Here is a 6,180-nt window from a genome sequence, read left to right as displayed (position 1 = left end):
TGTTTGTGATAGTGCTCATGATGGGATGGAGACCCATTACAAGGTTTACAGTGTAGCCCTCTGGATACTTGTAAGGGTGCTTTCACATTACGTTCCGGCACCCGTTGGGTGACTCCATTGGGGTTTACATCTGAACCACGATTCGAACATATGCACCATCGGGACCATAGACTATAATGGTGCCGACAGAGCAAACATATGCTCTACCGTGCACCATTTTTGGGTTTATACGCCTACTGGAGGTGGACACTCAGATGCAGTCTACTACGTCTGGTTGTCCACATCCAATAGGCATATATGCCCGGAAATGATGCACGGTAGAGCGTATGTTCGCTCGGTCGGTACCATTATAGTCTATGGCCTTGATGGTGTGTCAGGGTCAGAAAGAATTTTTTTTTTTTCCACTTTTATACGCTTTGCTTATGTACTAACCACCATTTTGTGTCTTATAACAATAAGCTTTCCTTGCTACGTGTTACTCAGATCGAAACTTATGCTAAGATGGCGCCGGTATCGGCCAGCACCTGTTTCAGAGAAATGAAACCGGATCATCAACTGACGGTTGCAATATCTGCCCAGAGACTGAGTTAAGGAGACATGGACCAATCAGGAGTGGCCGGATACTAGACATTTATGGCTTACCCCGCCCCGAACAACCCCTTTCCCCTCCCCATTATGTAGTGTATTTAGGTTTGTGCATGCGGAAATAAAGGCAGAACATTGCTGAGATCGTGGCTTGCCAGTAGCCTTCTGAGCGTGCTCTGAGTTTGAACCAGCTCGTTGTCTGACTCATTCTTTGAATAATTGACCCATGCTCATAGCCTTAATTTGGAGTGACTAGAGGACGAGTGGATTGTCGTTACGACCCCGACAGGTGCATACGTCCGAATTGCAATTTGTGTAAGCCCCATGGGGAAACCCAACGGGGGCCGGAACGCAATGTGAAGGCACCCCAACACTCCTGGTAACCTGTCCTGCTGTGTTATGTGCTTGTTGGATGTGTGATCTGTGGCTTTGGTTGCATTTTCAGGCTGGTCTTTGGGGAGTGCTGACTTTCTGTGCTTTTTTGCATGCAGCCTCAGGATTTCTCCGAGAACGGCCCATGACATTGGCTCTTATCCCAGAAAACACAAGAATGGAGATTTCTGTGAGCTGGGGGGATTTCAATATCTCAGCAGCTTTGAGTCTTTTGGAACCAATCTGACACAAGTGTTAAAGGGAACCTGACGGCTAATACATGGCGGCCAATCCGCGCATGAAAACAACTGGTGGACTTGGTCAGTGCGTCAATTTTTAAGCTCGATGCAGACGACCATTTTCTATCCATCTGAGAAAATTGGTCGGATTATTCTAATCACACTGTGATCAGACTTTCTTGGAGGTGGAGAGACCCATAGACTCGTATGGGTAATTTTCAACCGTGACCTAAATCAAAATTTTTTTTGCAGATACACAGTCATGTGAACAGCTCCTTAGACTATAAGGGATACCTGTCCTATTCATGAAAATCACTATTAGGACAAATACATGACTCGTCAGCACCAAAGTCCAAATCCCGTTTTGGGGGAGTTCAGACATAAGCCCCGACGGGGCCACTGAACAGGTGCCTAAACGCAGTGTGAAACCACCTTTAGGCTGAGACTACACAACGTCTTTGCCCACGACACACTGCACATGCAAAGATCACATTACAAACCGACTTCAATGCACCAGAACGTTAGGAAATACGGCCGCTGGTTATAAAAAAAATCTAAATTATTTGGGTTTTTCCACTGGTGTTTCATGGTGCAGAAAACTTGCCGGTTTCAGCACAATCACGTTCCCTTGCAGTATAGTGCATTGTAGCAGCATAATGTGATTTTGGTGGCCCACTGAGTTATAGCCAAAGTCGCTGTATAGCCGCTGCAAACTGTGACCTCTGTGCGGTATAAAGGTATGTGCCCACGATGCAGAAATGAAGCGGAAAATTTCCACTTAATTTCTTCATGTCCTTGCCCGGAAAAACGCATGCGGAATTTGACAAGTGTTTTTTGCGCGTTTTGCACATGCGTAAAGGCACAAAGAATGGACATGCTGCGGAATTTTCCGCACATCAAAAACTCTGCGGAAAATTCCGCAGCATGGGCATTACAATTGCGGAATTACATAGGGGACCATGGGAGAAGGCTTACCAAGCGTTTCCCAAGCGTTTACGCTGCAAAAATTCCGAGGCAAAAACGCATCGTGGGCATATACCCTAAACGCTGCAATTCATATACAGCATCTTACTATGAGCAAATCACTGCACCAAATAGCATCTCATAGTTACCCCAACGCTCCAACACAGCACCTACACCGAGGCACAAGCCGTCCACATGTCAGCCACATGCAAGTCCTGTCCTGTGGGGGTTAGATTAATACCGGCTATATGGCAAAAGATTAATGTTAGGGATCCTGAATATGCACATTGTACAAAGAGGTCAGGAGCAGAAAGTGAGAGCAAAGGACCCTGTGCAAGAACTGTCATACAACACATCATACAATAAAAACAAGTTGTGCCACATATGGCTGTGTGCCCATGGTGAGGAGACGCTGCTTGTTATGCAGCGTCAAAGCCGCAGCGTCCAGATGTTACAGCATAGTGGATGGGATTTGTAGAAATCCCATGTCCACTATGAATCTCAGCGCTCCTGCGGATCACCCGACAACACGGACATGCCGCACGTCTTTCCAGACCGCAGCATGTCAATTTCTCTTGCAGAGTCGCTAGTTTCCGCAAGAGAAATTCTATCAGTGTAATGTATAGGATGCGGTGAATCCACATGGTGCAATGAACACATGCGGATTCACCTGCGTGCAGCGCTTTGGATGCAGCATAAAGTATACTGAGTCCAAAGCGCTGACAGTACGGATGGTGTGCACATACCCTAAGAACACAAACCATAGTGCAGTATAGTGCACACAAGCACCATGTACACACAAGAACTAATACACCACAAACAAGCACAAATGCATCATGCACACAGAAGCACAAATGCATCATGCACACAGAAGCACAAATGCATCATGCACACAGAAGCACAAATGCATCATGCACACAGAAGCACAAATGCATCATGCACACAGAAGCACAAATGCACCATGCACACACAAGCACAAATGCACCATGCACACACAAGCACAAATGCACCATGCACACACATTCATACAAACACCATGTACACACATGCACCATACACAAATGCACCATGCACACACACGTAACAGGTGCAGGATATGAGCAGCACAAACACTTTCAAACCATAAGGGTCAGTCCCTTCTTTGCTTCTTTACCTCCTCCATTGCTGCCTCCAGTCCATGAAGACTATCCTGCACATGGAGAAGTGGCCCCAAACATTACACATGCCCCGCCCCCAACGCTGATAAACTCCGCCCCCCATAGCAACAAATTAGAAGAGTTTATTAATAACCCCCTTCTATCTTCACCTTTATGCCCCAGGCGATCCCCGTGCAGCTGCTGTAACTCTGGAGACTCCTTACCAGCAGCGCAGCCTGCAGCCTCCTGTAGTGCAGACGGTCCGCGCACAGTGAGGAGAGGAGCAGCGTGGCCCCGCCCCCACAGGACGTCCCGACGACACAGAGGGAGGACGCTGTGCTGCCTGCAGAAGAGGAAAGGTGGGGGCCAGCATGCCTAATCCCAGCATCTATCTATACCAGCTATTAGGTTATACCTTCCCATGGTGAGTTTTTAATACTGCAGGTTTTCCTATTATGCAAATTACGTTACTTGCATTTTTATTGCATTTTTGACTGTTTTTTTTTCTCTTCTTGTCATGCTTTAAACAGAGCATCTTTGTTTTTTTATACTTCCTGGTTTTTGGCTTTGACTGAACTTTACTACTACAGTCATGTGCGGATTACACAAGTTTTTGATTCGATTCTACTGTGAAAACGCACTAAAAACACATAATAAAATCACTAGAAGCTCATCAAGGGTGCACAGCTTTAGGCCGGTTTCACACGTCCGCATATCTCAGGTACCGGAAAAAACAGTACTGGAGATATCCGTTTCCCCGTTGCCGTGTGTCCGTGTGTGCCGCATTAGGATCACACGGACCGGCGCCTGGGAATCAGCGTACAGTTAGCGCTGTGCCTAAGTGCCGGTACTGAACACTGCCCTCATCATGGTTCCCTGCCGGTGCTGCAATCAGCACCAGCAGGGACCATGATGAGGGTAGTAGTGTCTACTCCCGCAGTGCCCCCACCTGTAAAAATAAGAATAAAATAATAAAATCCTTATGCTCACCTGTCCTAGCGTCCCCCTCTGTACCAATGCGACCGCTCAGCAGAGGAGCCGGGGAGAATGAGCCTGAGCTGAGCTCAGTGAGTGACAGGACACAAAAGTTTAACAAAAAGCATTTTTGCTGTGTTTTTTTTCTGTGTGTTTCGTCATGCGGAAAAAAAACAACATTTTATGGTAGCAGCAATAAAAAAAACAACGAGATTTCTACAATCTAGCGTTTTTTTCCTTGTGGTTTTTGAGCTGCAGTGCGCTGTTTTTTTTTTAAAAAAACAAAAACGCAACATGTCAATTCTTTCAGTGTTTTTGCAGCTTTTTTTATCCAATCAATTGAATGGGTAAAAACGCATCACAATTGCATGAAATTTCTGAAGCGTTTCTCCTGCCAACAATGACTTTTTCATATTGATTAAAAAACTGTTAGGAAGCACTGTGTGAACATACCCTAGGAGGGTCACTTTCCTGACTGATCCGGAGAATCCTCACACTGCGGATTCACAAGTGACTGCAGACTTGTAGTTTAGGCTGTGTTCACACATCATGTTTTTTTCAGCGTTTTTTGATGCGTTTCTTTTTATGCAAATTTTCAGCTGCGTTTTGCAGTACCAGCAGAAAAGTCTATGAAATTCCAGAAATCTCATGCACACATCATGGTTTTTTTTCTGTTCAGGATTTTGCATGTTTTTTTTGCAAAATAGAGCATGTCACTTCTTTCAGCGTTTTTTTCAGCATTTTTTCACCCATTGGAAGTAATGGGTGGTGAAAAAAAAATGCTGAAAAAACGCATCAAAAAACGCAGGTGTCAAGTTTCCAGCATTTTTTTCAGCATTTTTTGTGCCTAAAGCGGAATGGTGTTTTTTTTCACTGAACTTTTTGTACATGCATATAAAAGAGACAAAAGGATAGTGAAAAAAAATGCTGAAAAAATGCACCAAAAAAAAAAAAAAAGAAAACAGCCACAAAAATTCTGAACAACCTCCTGGCAAGAGATCAAGTTTTGCTGCTGAAAATAAGTGCTGAAAAAAACATGATGTCTGAACATTGCCTAAGACCAGACCCTTTAACAGGTTTATCAGCACCTACCAGTTTCTATAGACCCTGTACCCTTTCTCTTCATCCAGCACTAGGCACGAAATCATGTAAACTGGTCTATTTTTACGCTGCTTAGAAGCCAAACTTGAAACAATCAGCCTTATAAAACCCCTATAAATAATAGCCATTGTTATAGTAAGGTCACTGTGAGATTTAAAGATGTCTTTCCACCACTAGCCAGCAAGGGGCAGTATTCCCATGATAATAACATTGCGGGTTATGCTCTAGTTCAGCATAGACCAGATTACCCAAGAAAGTTAGCTTCTAGTTGAAGATGGAGGTAGTCAGTTCGGATTAGCGGAAGAGCGCCGTTCATCCTAAAATCAGTCATTTCCTGCTTTCTTCCTCTTTCACTCCTTAAGAGAAATGAAAGAAACTTTTTCTTCTTTCAATAATAATGAACTATTTTCTCGAAATCCCATGGGGTCCTATAAATGGAGATGTCGGAGGACAAAGACGAAGCTGCTCGTTCCCAGGCACCCTACCATAGTGATCAACAATAGTCACCCATACTTAATGACCAGCCCAGGGGGATGGGGATGACTCGGTACCTGGGCCTTTGCCTTTAGGGATGTCGCGGTGGTCGGCTCCCGGGCCCGTACCCTGGGGTCTCTCTTAAAAAGGGTGGCTGTTTATTAATTTTAAGAAAGTTCGTGACGCCACCTGTGGTATCTGGTGAGAGTCACCAGCGCTGCGCAGTCCGCTGAGGCCGATGATAAGGCAGCTGGATGCTATAACTCCCCACAGGTGGAGCTGGGCCTCAGGGCAGCGGACGGAGAGGGGGATACAGGACAGGCGAGACCCAGCCG

The sequence above is a fragment of the Phyllobates terribilis genome, unplaced genomic scaffold (genome assembly GCF_046119375.1).
Source record: "Phyllobates terribilis strain yellow unplaced genomic scaffold, ASM4611937v1 Scaffold_10__3_contigs__length_209671492, whole genome shotgun sequence".
NCBI lineage: Eukaryota > Metazoa > Chordata > Amphibia > Anura > Dendrobatidae > Phyllobates > Phyllobates terribilis.
This window is presented reverse-complemented; position numbering follows the sequence as displayed.